Source organism: Euprymna scolopes, chromosome 2 (genome assembly GCF_053919585.1).
Source record: "Euprymna scolopes isolate OS-2025 chromosome 2, ASM5391958v1, whole genome shotgun sequence".
Taxonomy (NCBI): Eukaryota; Metazoa; Mollusca; class Cephalopoda; order Sepiida; family Sepiolidae; genus Euprymna; species Euprymna scolopes.
This window is the reverse complement of record NC_136483.1, coordinates 190,393,710-190,409,692: the sequence shown is the minus strand read 5'-3', so window position 1 is coordinate 190,409,692 and position 15,983 is coordinate 190,393,710.

Genomic DNA, 15,983 nt, shown 5'->3' with positions numbered 1-15,983 from the left:
GATAAATTCTGTGCATTTATAATTGTGTGTGTTGGGGATTATACGTTTTTGAGTGATTATGCATAGTTTTACGACCTTATCAGTCGGGTATGGAATTAATTTTAAAAATAATTATGAACATCTCTAAAACGTTAGAATAGCCCGGAAATGACGATGATTTATAAACCAAACTTATCTTCCACTCAAATTCTAAATTTTTTTTTTCTTTTTCGACGAGGTTTTAAGGTGTTCACACCCATACTCAGCTAAAAAAGTAGAATCTCCTTTTTGTTAGTATTTTAGTTAAGTTGCTGGAATCTGTGTTAAATAGAGAAGTAGTCAACCACCTTAGCCAAAATAACCTCAATGACACGCAATATGGTTTCCGTTCCGTTAGATCTACAGCAGATGTGCTAACAGTTATATGTTATAGGATTAGCGAATGTTTCGACAGAAGCTTCCTTTCTGGTGTAATTGCTCTTGACATATCAAACGCCTTTGGTAGGGTATGGCATAAAGGTTTACTCCACGAAATCTTCAGCTACGATAAAGCTGGACATGTCTTTTCATTATTAAATCATTTCTCTCTGATAGGTTCATATGAGTAGCGGTTGATGGGCAGAAGGCAGAAGCTCACAGTATTAATGCTGAAGTCCCACAGGGGTCCATCCTGGGCCCAACTCTCTTCCTGATTTCCATCAATGATCTCCCAAATCACATCCTAAGATCATTTGTAGATATTTATACTGATGACACTACCATATAGTCATCTTCAAGTCTAACGTGAACAAGTTTTCGATGAGCCATCCCCTTAATCCAATTTACCAAATTTCCACTACTAACGATTACACAATATTTTCCCATTGACTACCGTACACTCATTAACCCTTATCCTCGAATGGCTTCCGGGTCTTGATAAGTGGTGACTGCTTTATAAAAAGAAGCTGAGGGTGTTAATCCACAAATTTGCGATTATTATTTATAGTGATATTACTATCATTATTATCGGCACCTTTTTCCTTTTTACAGTAAAATAAATAAATCTACTACATATAGTGGCATCAAAAAAGAAAGTCTGCACTTTCATTTTTTCAAAACCCACAAATTTAAGCTAAATTGAATGTAACTATTTAAACAACCTATACCTCATTTGATTCGCCTTTTATTCCTCTATAATTTTACCTGTTCATACTTGACGTTTAATTGAGGTATCCTTGTGTTCACGTCAATTTAAAAAATTAACTTCAAATCGAGAAGGCAAAAAAGAACCTCCGCAGCAACAATGAGCTTACAACCAGCTTAAAATGTCCACCTTTTAGGCAACAACGCAACTCTAATCATAATTGTTATTGTTCCAGGTTATACAACGTAACATTTAGTCCATATATCTCGACTTTTTCTTAGTGATCGTCAGGAACTTATTAATCTCCACCTTTCTGGTTTATCGACCGCAGATTGAAATGTGATGAGAAAACGGCACAAATGACTGTGCAAAAGCACCAAAACACCGGCTGTGTTCGTGATGCCCATAAATCTGGTCGTCCTAAATTTACTTCTTACAAAGAAGACAATGCTATTAAGATCCACAGCCTCAGAAACAGATTTGAATCTCTCTCTCTCTCTCTCTCTCTCTCTCTCTCTCTCTATATATATATATATATATATATATATATATATATATATATATATATATATATATATATATAATGGTTGTATAGATGGGTTTCTTAGATGTAAATCCAATGAAACTCGCGTGATTATTAACGAGTGCTCAATGTAGGACAGAGCTGGTATATAGTTTGCTTATTATACCCACATTTTTGGTTACATATGTGCATACATGTTTCAGTGGAATCCCAATTCAAGGATAACACTTCATCAGACCAAAAAAGAATCAATATTGAAACGGGAGTCAAAATTACATTAGTTTTTATAAGATATTCGGGTGTGGTTTACGTTTTGAAGGAAAGGGGGGTGTATACTTTGTGAATGTGAGCAGTAGGGGTTTTGGAAGGATGTGTGGTGAAGGAAGGGAGTAGGGGTGAGGGAGGAGGAGGGGAAGTACGATTTCGCGTGGTAAAGTTGTCGCAGTGGGGAGGTGTTAGTATTCTTTTAACTTGGCGGTTGTTTATTGGTCTTAGTTTTCGGTTTGATCTGAAGTTATATTATACTTTTATCGTCGCTACTTCCCTATCTTAGGTTTTTATGGTTGATTTTGCTTTTTTTGGTGGTGACTTAATTTTCCTATTGACAAGTTTTCTTTATTTAGTGGGTTATAAAGAGATTACAGAGAGCAGAAGGCTAACACGCTTTCTCTGGGGGATCACCACCGTCAAAAGAGAAAGAAAATTTGAAAGAACCGCTCATGTGAGATTCTATCAATTCAACAGCTGTAGCACAGGAGACAGAGCTCTCTATTTCTACAACCCAGCCGAAACGAACTCAGAGAATAAGAAATATAAGAACTGTTAAATGGACGTACCAGCACAGATAAGTTCTGCAAATATCCGCTATTTGCAAGACTCTTTCCCCTCTTCCTTTCCTCTTTTTTCGTCTTTCAAAACACAAGTTTTTTTTTTAATAACATCTGCCTGTGTCTCTTTCTTCTTGCCAGCGTCACAATATCTTTATTACCACATATAATTGCGAAAATCCGTATAATTTGTATTTTTTTTGTAAACGTATATAACATTATACACGTTCTTACAACACAAGGCGTTTGTGTGTGGCAAACTCTGAAACTAATTAATTGATCATTATAAATTTAAGAGTACAGCTTTAGTCGTAAAGGTAAGTAATGTGCACTATATTTATTTAATTTAGTTTTATGTAAAGAAAGCAAATGTGCGCTGGAAACACTTCTCGAGAATTCGAATCCCTCAGATTTTAATGAAATTATATGCATAGTTATATATATATATATATATATATATATATATATATATATATATATATATAAAAGCGAAAATGTATGTATGTATGTATGTATGTATGTAGGTAGGTATATATGTTTGTGTGTCTGCTAAAAACTTTCGGCACGCCCAACAAAAATTCACAAACTTGGTCTCATATTAAAGCCCCACCCTCCGGACGACAAATATCGAAAAATTGGTCCAAAAGGACCATCAGAAGTGCGTCAACTGATCGATTTTCTGCAGGGGGGGGGCAAAAAGTGACATTTTAATGTTAAACATTACATATTTTTAAATCGATTTATAACTGCCTTAAAAAATACGGGCGCCAACTCTTCTACATAAAGTATACACGCGGCCGTTTATTTTGGGTCAACTTGTATTTAAAACCCGCTGAGCAATGTCACCTGATCTTGACGTCAGCAAGCTGAATGGCAGTCTGAATTACAGAAAAACATTGTTGTTATCGGTAAAAAAAATTTAACCTTCATACAAATAAACTATGAACTTCTACGCTATCAAAACGTTACCAAAGTTATTACCACGTTCAAAATAGTTAGATACGATAGATAAACGAAAAATAACAAGCCAAAAATGTGAAGTAAAAAAAATACGCTTACAAAAAATATTAACAATCGAAGTTTTTACAAAAAAAAAAAATAGCCAGACGCCATTTTCTTTTTTAGTAACACTCTTTAGAGTAAGGAAGACGAAGTGAGAGAGAGAGGGAGAGAGAGAGAGAGAGTGAGAGAGACGCAAACAGAGAGAGAGAGAAAGAGAAAGAGAGAGAGAGAGAGAGAGATGTCTAGACAGAAAACGAGAAAAACGTTAACTTTTTCACCCCGAAATCGACAATTTTCGACAGGGGGGGGGGTCAACAACGCATGCGTCAGATGACGTCATTACGTCGTGACCTGATTTACTTTAAATAGTTGATAAACCGAGCAAACTTTATATACGTCGCTTTAGCTCAGGTAGTTAAGGCCTTGGTTCATTATCTGAACGTTTTGGGTTCGAATCGAGGTGTGAGATGTTTTTTTTTCGATTTTTTAAATTTAAATATTGAACCCTGTATTATTTAAGCCATTTTTCACGTAACGTTCGTTTTCCTGTTTTTTTTTTTACTTCACTTATTCTTAGCGACACCCCAAAACATCCGGATACCCACCGATTTTTTAAATTTTAATATCGAAACAGGCTTATTTAAGCCGTTTTTCACGTGTTCGTTTTTCTGTTTTAATCGTTCATTTGCCTTACGTTAGGTTTTTTTGTGTTTTACCCCCCCGCTTAATTAAAACGTTGTTTTCTTTTCTTACTTCGCTTATAACAATGCTTACATCGTCATCGTCGTCGTCTTAACGCTCGACGACTTTCAAACATCTTTCACTTCTGGCTAGCCGATTTTATTTTCAAACTTCGCCTCAGAGCTTCGGCTTCGATCCTACCCCCCGGTTTCTTTTTTATTTAACACCACACACACCTACAAACACCCGGGCAACGCCGGGTACCCCTCGCTAGTCTATAAATATAAAAGCGAAAATGTGTGTATGTATGTTTGTTTGTATGTATGTATGTGTGTTTGTATTTATGTTTTTATGTCTCGCAAAAACTTTCGACACGGGTCACGGATTTTCGCCAGATCGGTATCATTTTCAAGTTCCAACCTTCGCTTGAAAAATATCGAAAAATTGGCCCAAAACGTTAATTCCTTCACCCTGAAATCAGTAGTATTCTACAGGGTGGGGTCAGCAAAAACCGTCTTCTCATGACGAGTTCGGTTCTATGCATGCGTCATACGACGTCTTATCTGATTTACTTTAAATATTTGAAAAAGCAATAAAATTTCGTCAACGTCGTCTTAGGTCAGTAGGTTAGAGCACTGCATCATTATCTAAAGGTTTTGGGTTCGAATCGTGGTGTGAGATGTAATTTCTTTTTCGATTTTTAAAATTTTGATATTGAAGCAGGGTTATTTAAACCATTTTTCACATGTTTTTTTTTTTTTTGGGGGGGTATTTTTCACGTTCGTTTTTTTTTTTTTTTTACTTCGCATATTCTTAGGTTTTCAGTAACCCCCCATCTCGACCGACCACACACACCCCAAAACACCCGGGAAACGCCGGGTACCCCCCCCCCGAGGTTATTTAAGCCATTTTTCACGCGTTTTCTTTAGGGGGTGGGTTATTTTTCAGATTTTTAAAAGTAGTTTTAACGTTCTTTTTTCTGTTTTCTTTTTCGCGGTTTCTTTTTTTGTTTTTCCGATTTTTACATTTAACATCGTTCGTTTGCCTTACGTTAGTTTTTTTTGTGTTTTTTTTCGATTTTTTAAAGTTTTAAAATATTTACTTCGCTTATTCTTATGTTTTGATTAACACCTCGACCCCCGCCCGAGCACACGCACCTCCAAACACTCGGGCAACGCCGGGTACCCCCCGCTAGTCTATATATATAAAAGCGAAAATGTATGTATGTATGTATGTATGTATGTATGTATGTTCGCTTTTTCTGTATGTCAACAAAAAATTTTTTCTGAGAAGCGGTGGCTCGTTTCACAAATTTTAAAAACTTTTTATATCACATATAAATCGTAATATCTCACAGTTAACAACGAAACTCGCCTGTCTATTTTATTTGCTCGATTTCAGAAAGATAAATATTCAATATTTGTCGCTCGCCGCATGTGGATTAGTCTTTTTCCTATAACATCTTGGGGGAGGGGAAAAAAGCGTTCAGCAGTAAATAAATACTATCCCGCAGTCAAAGTTGACCTCATTAACTCATTAAAACGGACACCTGCTATATCCAAGTAATTAAATAAATTTAAACGTGTTTCCGTTAGCATCTCGCGGTGGGGTAGTGGTTAACGTCGCACGTTTTTTTTCACACTTTAATTTACAACTTTGCCTCAACGGTTCGGGTTCGATCATCATACTTACTTTTTTACCCCCCCCACCTCCAAACACTCGCTAGTCTATATATATATATATATATATATATATATATATATATATATATATATATATATATATATATATAAGCGAAAATGTATGTATGTATATATGTGTGTGTGCTTGTATGTCTGCTAAAACCTTCGACAGACAGAACAAAAATTCACAACTTTGAAAGATCCATTCTTCGCCCAACGAATATCGAAAAATTGGCTCAAAAAGTTAATTTTTTCACCCTGAAATCCACACTTTTCTAAAGGGGGGTCAGCAAAAAACCGTCCTCTCATGACGATGTCGATTCTACGCATGCGTCATACGACGTCGTAACCTGATTTAGTTTAAAGATAAAAAAAATGACCTAATTTTATGTGCGTCATCTTAGGTCAATCGGTTTGAGTGCTAAGTCATTATGTAAAGGTTTTGGGTTCGAATCGTGGTGTGAGATGTTTTTTTTCGATTTTAAAATTTTAATATTGAAGCAGGGTTATTAAAGCCATTTTTCACGTAACGTTCGTCTTTCTGCTTTTTTTTACTTCGCTTATTCTTAGGTTTTCATTAACATCCCCCCCAACTTCGACCGACAACACACCCCAAAACACCCGGGCAACTCCGGGTACCCACCGATTTTTGAAATTTTAATATTGAAACAGGCTTATTTAAGCCATTTTTCACGTGTTTTTTTTTCAGATTTTTTAAAAGTAGTTTAAACGTTCGTTTTCCTGTTTTCTTTTTTGTTTTTGTTTTTCCGATTTTTACATTCAACATCGTTCGTTTGCCTTACGTTAGTTTTTTTGTGTTTTTTATTTTTAAAGTTTTAACTTTCTTTTAATATAATATTTGATTTTATTTAATATTTAAAAAATATTAACTTCGCTTATTCTTATGTTTTCATTACCACCTACCCCTCTGCCCGAGCACACACACACCTCTAAACACTCGGACAACGCCGGGTACCCCTCGCTTAATTTGTCAGATTTTTTCAAGAAGTTTTAACGTTCGTTTTTCTTTTTTCTTTTTTAGTTTAGTTTTTTTTTTTACTTCGCTTATTCTTATGTTTTCATTACCCCTACCCCTCTGCCCGAGCACACACACCTCTAAACACTCGGGTGACGCCGGGTACCCTTCGCTTAATTTTTCAGATTTTTTCAAGAAGTTTTAACGTTCGTTTTTCTTTTTTTCTTTTTTAGTTTAGTTTTTTTTTACTTCGCTTATTCTTATGTTTTGATTAACACACCCCACCCGCCCGAGCACACACACCTCCAAACACTCGGGCAACGCCGGGTACCCCCTGCTAGTCTATATATATAAAAGCGAAAATGTGTGTATGTATGTTCGCTTTTTGTGTATGTCCAAGAAAGGCTTTTTTCAGAGAAGCGGTCGGTCGGCTCACAACTTCTTAAATTTTTTTTATATCACATATAAATCAAATTATCTCCGAGTTAACAACGGAGCTCGCCTTTCTATTTAATTTGCTCGACTTCGGGAAGATAAATATTCAACAGTTTTCGCTCCCCGCATGTGGATTAGGCTTTTTCCTATAATAAAAGCGACACTAATTCTGACGGTATTTTTCCGGTCGCCATCGCCGGAAATGTCCGAAAGCAATCAGCTTTGATCAATGTGGAAATATTTTCCTTACATCAGACAATTACTATTCAAATTGGACAAGGGGAGCTGCCCACCCCCAACATCTTGGGGGGAAAAAATAAAAAAACCCGCAGTCAAAGTTGACCTCATTAAGTTATTAAACGTGCACCTGCAAATTCTAAGTAATTACATAAATTCAAACGTCTTTCCGTTAGTATGTCGCGGTGGCCCAATTGTTAACATCGCACGTTTTTTTCATACTTTAATTTCCAACTTTGCCTCAAGTATTCGGGTTCGATCCTCATTCTCACCTACCAAAACTTTTTTTTTTATTTTACTGCCCCCCCCCCCAGTTTTGATTCACCTCCAAACATCCGGGCAACGCCGGGTACCTCCCGCTAGTTAGATATAAATAAGTAACAGCTTAATTTTAGTTTCTTTTGAGAATTTTAAAGAATTCTTAATGATCTAAACTAACCGATTTCTTTATAGAAAGAATTCTGACTAGAAAAATATCTGAGAAACCAGTTCTAACAATAGGATCTTCGGATTTAATGTGTGGTCTTGTGTGTGTGTGTGCAAAAAAGTGGATGTTTATCCGATCATTAAATCCTTTTTTTTACATGGGAGTCGCCACCTATGAAGGCCAGGAGACCACTCGAGGATAAGGGTTGTTGCGTGTACAGCAATCAATTGGATAATATCGTAGTAATCGTTAGTATTGGAGATTTGATAAATTGGATTAAGGTTTATCAGTAATTTGTTTATGTTGGACTTGAAGACATCCAAGTTGTAGTCAGGTGGGAAAGCAGGCAAACGGAAGAGAGTTCAACAGAAGCTTTGTTCATGGAATCTACGTTTTGATTTAGGCACAGATAAAGAGTGGGGAAAATTACTGACAGTAGTTTCAGCTAGACGGGTGTTTTTCGTGAAAGATTGGCGAGGAGGGACCGGAGATTGGAGCTCAGTTTCGGACCATAAGACAACAATTTTATCTATAAACCAACTTGTTTGCCTAATCGTAATTTATATGTAAATATCCCTTCTTTTTCTTTTTTTTTTTTACTTTGGAGTCCCCACTTATTAAGAACGGAAGGCCACTCAATGATAAGGTGATAGTGTAATAATCATTATTGGTGTAAATTTTTGCTATCTAATCAACATTATTCGATTCAACAACAGAAGGGCGACAACACTTTTTATCACACAGCATAGAAGACGAAGTACCATTATATTTTTTTAAAGGCAATTTATCATGGATTTATTTGGAGTTTTTTACATCCCAAACCTTTTGCTTGTCACGTTTGTATTTTTACTCAGCATTTATCTGTAAGTTCACTACTTTTTAACAGCAATCGCATTTCTCAAATCGATTATTTCCATACTTATAAAACAAAAGCAGAAAAGTGGACCTTGAGTTTCCTTTCGGTAGCCGCGTAACCCTCACATTCCTGATTTTGTCTTTTAGTCCTCACATTCCAGGAGCGATATTTCTGACAAAGAGGGAAGAAAGCAGCAATTCATCACTCTTTGTCAGAAATATCGCTCTATATAAAATAATTTATTACTACAATATAATTATTACTACAATATAATTTATTACTATCATATAACTTAATACTATATAATTTATTATTGCAATATAATTTATTACTACAATATACTTTATTACTGCAATAAAATTTATTACTACAATATAATTTATCACTGCAATATAATTTGGTACTGAAATTTAATTTATTATCGAAAAATAATTTATCACTACAATATAATTTATTACTACAATACGATTTAATAGCGCAATATTATTTATGACTCCTTGATAATTTCTTACTACAAAATAATTCATTAATACAATATAATTTATTATTACAATATAATTGATTACATCAATAAAATATATTACTACAATATAATTTATTACTGCAACGTAATTTATTACTGGAATATAACTTATTGCTACAATATAGTTTATTACTACATTAAAATTTATTACTGCAATAAAATTTATTACTACAATATAATTCACTACTGCAATATAATTTATTACCCAAAGAAATTTATTACTACAATATAATTTATTACAACAATATAATCTATTACTACATTATGATTTATTAGCACAATATAATTTACTACTGCAATATAATTAATTACTGCCACATACTTTCTTAATACAATATAATTTATTACCAAAATATATTTTATTACTGCTATATAATTCAATACTACAATATAATTTATCACAACCATATAATTTATTACTACAATATAATTTATTACTACAATATAATTCATTACTACAATATAATTTATTTCCACATTATAATTTACTAATGAAATATGATTTATTACCACAATATAATTTAATACTGCAATGTAAGTTATTACTGCAAGATAATTTATTACTACAAGATAATTTATTACTACAAGATAATTTATTACTACAAGATAATTTATTGCACCAAAATAGTTTATTACCACAAAATAATTTATTACTGCAAGATAATTTATTACTACAATATAATTTATTACTGCAATACAATTCATTACTAAATATAATGTATTACCGTAATATAATTTATAAGTGCAATATAATTTATAACTACAATATAATTCATTACGATAATATCATTTATTACCACATTATAATTAATTACTGCAATATAATTTATTACCGCAATATAATTTATTACTGCAATATAATTTATAACTACAATATAATTTATTACTGCTATACAATTTATTACTACAATATTATTTATTGCAATAATATAATTTATTATTGCAAAAAAAATTATTATTACAATATAATTTATTACTCCAATATAAATTATTACTACAATGTATTTTATTACTACAATATAATTTATTAATATAATAAAAGTTATAACTACAATATAATTATTACTGCAATATAATTTATTACTGAACTAATACAATAATAATTTATTACTACAATATAATTCAATACAGTAATATAATTTATATCTCCTACATAATTATTTACTACAATATAATTTAACACTAAAATATAATTTATTATTGCAGTATAATTTATTACTACAATATAACTAATTACTACAATATGATATATAACCGCAATATTATTCATCAAACGAATATAAATTATTTCTGCGATATAATTAATTGCTTACTAAAATATTATAAATTATGGTACTCTTATTTATTACTACAACATAATTTATTACTTTAATTCAATTTAATACTATAATATAATTTATTACCGCAATATAATTTATTCTTGCAATATAATTTCTTACTATAATATAATCTAATGTTGCAATATAATTTATTACTACAATATAATTATTACTACAATATAATTTATTACTATAATATTACTCGATACGACCATATAATTTATTATTGCAATATAATTTATTAATACATTATAATTTATTACGGCAATATAATTTAATACTTAAATGTAATTTATTAAAAAAAATATAATGTATGACTACAATATAATTTTATAGTGCAATATTATTTATTATTCCTTGATAATTTATTACAACAATATCATTAATTACTACGATATCATTTATCATTGCAATATAATTTATTAAATTAATAAAATTTATTACTACAATATAATTTATTACTGCAATGTAATTTATTAATGGAATATAACTTATTACTACAATATAGTTTATTATTAAAATAAAATTTATTACTACAATATAATTTATTACAACAATATAATGTATTAGCACAATATAATTTACCACTGCAATATAATTTATTACTGCAATATATTTTATTACTTCTATATAATTCATTACTACAATATTATTTATTACAAAAATATAATTGATTACTACAATATAATTTATTACTGCAATATAATTCATTACTACAATATAATTTATTTCCACAATATCACTTATTACTGAAATATAATATATTAGTGAAAGATAATTTATTACTACAATATAATTTATTACTGCAATATAATTTATTACTTCATTACAAATTATTACAACAATATAATTTATTACTTCATTACAAATTATTACAACAATATAATTTATTACTGCAATATAATTCATTACTATAATATTATTTAGTGCTGCAGTATAATTTATTACTGCAAGATAATTTATTACTACAATATAATTAATTACCAAAATATCATTTATTACTGCAATATAATTTATTACTACAATATAATTTATTACCACATTATAATTTATAACTGCAATATAATTTATTTCCACAATATAATTTATTACCGCGATATAATTTATAACTGCAATATAATTTATATCTACAATATAATTTATTTCTGCTATATAATTTTTTACTCCAATATAATTTATTGCAATAATATAATTTATTACTGTAATAAAATGAATTACTACAACATAATATATTAATTCAATATAATTTATTACTCCAAAATAAAAATATTACTACAATGTAATTTATTACTACAGTATAATTCATTAACACAATAAAAGTTATTTCTTCTTATGATTATTACTTCAATATAATTTATTACTGAACGATAATGTATTAATAAAATATAATTTTTGACTATATATAATTTATTACTACAATATAACTAATACTACAATATGATATATAACCGCAATATTAGTCATTACACCAATATAAATTATTTCTGCTATATAATTTATTACTAGAATATTATTTATTACTAAAATATAATTTAATAATGCAATATAAATTAGTACTACAATATAATTTATTACTATAATATAATTTAATACTATAATATAATTTATTACTGGAATAAAATTTATTATTGCTTTATGATTTATTACTACAATATAATTTATTATTGCAATATAATTTAGTAATACAATATAATTATTACTACACTATAATCTATTACTCTAATATTACTTAATACGACAATATAACTTATTGCAATATAATTTATAACTACAATATAATTTATTACTGCAATTTAATTTATTACTACAATATAATTTATTACTGCAAGATAATTTATTACAACAATATAATTTATTACCACAATATAATTTAATAGTGCAATATTATTTATTACTACAATATAATTTCTTACCACAATATAATTTATTACTACAATATAATTTATTACCACAAAATAATTTTTTACTGCAATATAATTTATTACTGCAATATAATTTATTACGACAATACAATTTATTACCATGATATAATTTATTACCACAATATAATTTATTACTGCAATGTAATTTATTACTGCAAGATAATTTATTACTACAATATAATTTATTACCACAATATAATTTATTACTACAATATAATATATTACTACAATATAATTTATTCCAACAATATAATTTATAATACAATAATATTTCTTACTACAATAAAATTTCTTACTACAATATAATTATTGCTGCAATATAATTTATTACTGAACTATAGTATATTAATACAATATAATTCATTACTACAATATAATTTTATACTATAATATAATTTATTACTCATAGATAATCATATACTACAATATAATTTTACGATGTAATATAACTAATTACTGCAATATATTTTATTACTACAATATAAATAATTGCTATAATATAATATATCACTTCAATATGATTTATTACAACAATATTAATTATTTTTGCAATATAATTTATTACTAGAATATTATTTATTGCTAAAATATAATTTATTTTTGCAATATAATTTACTACTACAATATATTTTAATAATGCAATATAATTTATTACTACAATATAATTTAATACCATGATATATTTTGTTACATGGGGGTCACCACTTATCAAGGGGCAGGAGCCACTCGGGGATAAGGGTAATTGTGTGTACACTAATCAGTCGGATAGTATCGTAGTAATTGGGGATTTGGTAGGTGTCATTACTTGAGGGGGCGATTAATCAGGAATTAGTTTGTGTATAATTTTATACTATAATATAATTTATTGCTGCAATATAATTTATTATTGCAATATAATTTATTACTACAATATTATTTATTATTGCAATATAATTTATTACTACAATATAATTTATTGCTATAATATAATTCCCCCAGCAAAACTCAACCATGTTCTCTTCCAGTTTAAATGATTAATTCCACGCTCTGTACTAAGGCTAGAGATAAAATACCATTAGGCAGGATAAATTTCCGAATGTAGCAAACACGTAGATTTATTTTTTCTTCCGTAGAAATCAGAAGAACTTTATTTAAGTAATATACTTAATATCTACAATTACCATATGCTCGCTTGTATTAAGAAAGAGGTTTCGTTGATATCTCTACCAAACCACTGGATATAGCGTATAATTAACTGTTACTATAATTGTAACTGAAATCTACATTGATCTTAGCTGCGTCACTAGGACTTTTTCCTGAATAGATACAATTGTTTTGTCCCCAACCTCAACGACTGCCTATAAATATAGAATTCCGAATCACGACGAAATAATTATTACTCTTTACCTCCAAGACGACTGCCTATGTCTAACGTCCATGCAAAATAGGGGAAAAGAAGGGAAAATTTTTATTCCTTTCTCCCAAGCTAAAACAATACTTGAAACTCTAAATCCTAATGAAACTTTACTGTATTCTGTAAGTTAATAACCCCGACCCTTGAAAGCTAACAATCTGCTCCTCTCCCTCTTGCTGCCACTAAAACCCTACATTATACACACGTCTTAGCTTCAAGCTCCTAACTTTCACATGCCTACCGCCTAACAGTCATCAATAAACATCTATACGTTTCTACCTCTGACATGCATTAGAGTTCATTCCTATCCAGTTTGGTACTTACCAGCCAAAGTATGCACTCGGATGCAAAGCGGTCTTCATTACATAGCAATTGCCTCTTCCTAGATGGTTTTGCAACAAACAATACTAAACCAAATCCGATACTCCCTGTCATGCAAAACGCTCGATAACTCTTAAATGAAAACTGAAATTATCTACCCTCAATAGTAGAAACACTAACACAGCTTCTATCTATATGCATCTACTGAAAACTTGCCCTGATATCTATTTACTTAATTATACATATGGAATACGCCATGACTTAAAATGTACCTCCAGTTATACCCTTACTGTACTGCACCTACATCTTAACCCTCGTAAATCTAAATATACAGTGACTGGGCAAAATTCTTAGCTAAATTCCTAATACCTACTCACACTATAAACTTATCCTGTACCTAAACTAACATAAAGTTAAAAAGATGGAAAAACCTAAAGGTAAAAGTCTTAATCCGCATTAACGCCTTTCTAACAAGCCTGCTCACGTAACTGCTTCCACTGCATGTCCCTAAATCACTTTGAGGCGTGTAGCTATTGATTAGATATATAACCTCTACAAACTAACCCTGTAACATTAACTAACAACGCGGGGTCGCAGAAATACCTGGATTAGGACCCAGGCATGGAGCAAACCCTCTCAGGGCTGATGGACCCAGTAGATCTTCCCAGATCACTCGTCTAGGAGAAGGAAAATTCTGAAACTAAAACCAAAGCGGAGGGAGGCCTCTCCAGTCTTGGATGACAACCTTCCCAGAGCTGATGACTCAAACAAATTACCGGTCTGCAAACCTAAATTGCTTAAGGAGTAGATAGGCTCTGCCTATCGCCGGGCTTCCATACTCCTTCTTTGCCTATTAGTCAGGCGCAGAGACACTATCACAGTGAATCGACAAAACACTTAGTATTAGATCTTGTTTCTTGTCTAGGGCAATGAACGCCGTTTCCCCACTCCCGACACATCCCACCCCTCAAAACTGGGAATTTGGAGTGCTTGAGTACCACACATGCCTGTGCAATTAGATTGGGATGACCTTCTTTTGATGGGTTGAGGGTACCGGATTGACAGTTACTGGCTGATGTTTCCAACTAGTCATACAGGAGCCCTAACTCTTTGGTAGCACTTAGAGCGGCTGCTCCATCAACAGTTGTATAATATCGGGATGTTTGTAGTGCCATGTCACGCATGGAAAGGGACCCCGCACTCATCCGCAATGGGCTTTCCTGAGGCCACATTTCTAGTTGAAGAAAAGTCAGCTAATGGTCTACTTGTGTTGCATGTCTGATACCCTGCATAACCTCTTGTTCAGCTCCCCCTTACCTAACTGAAACTCTTTAAAAACATGATGACAGTACAATAAAAAAATAAGCTCAAACCAGCCCTAGGGACAAACAAATTCAACTTGCCTCCTCCCTTGAGGCTTGCATTCACTAACATCCGTGGGCTTAGAACTAATTTAGCTGATGTTGAAGCATTTCTCCTAACAAATACCCCGGATATCTTAGCACTAAGCGAAACTAACCTACACTCCTCAATACCCTCTAACTACTTTAACATGCCTGGCTATTTCCCACTCTGCCGTAAGGACTCTGACAGACATATGCACGGACTTGGAGTCTACATTTGTAAGACACTCCCCCTGACTAGAGAAACAAACCTAGAAACGGACGATCAAGCCTTTATATGCTTTAGACTAAATATACAACATAACATTAGCTACTTTTATTTTCTCTACCGCTCTCCATCGACCCAGGATTGCA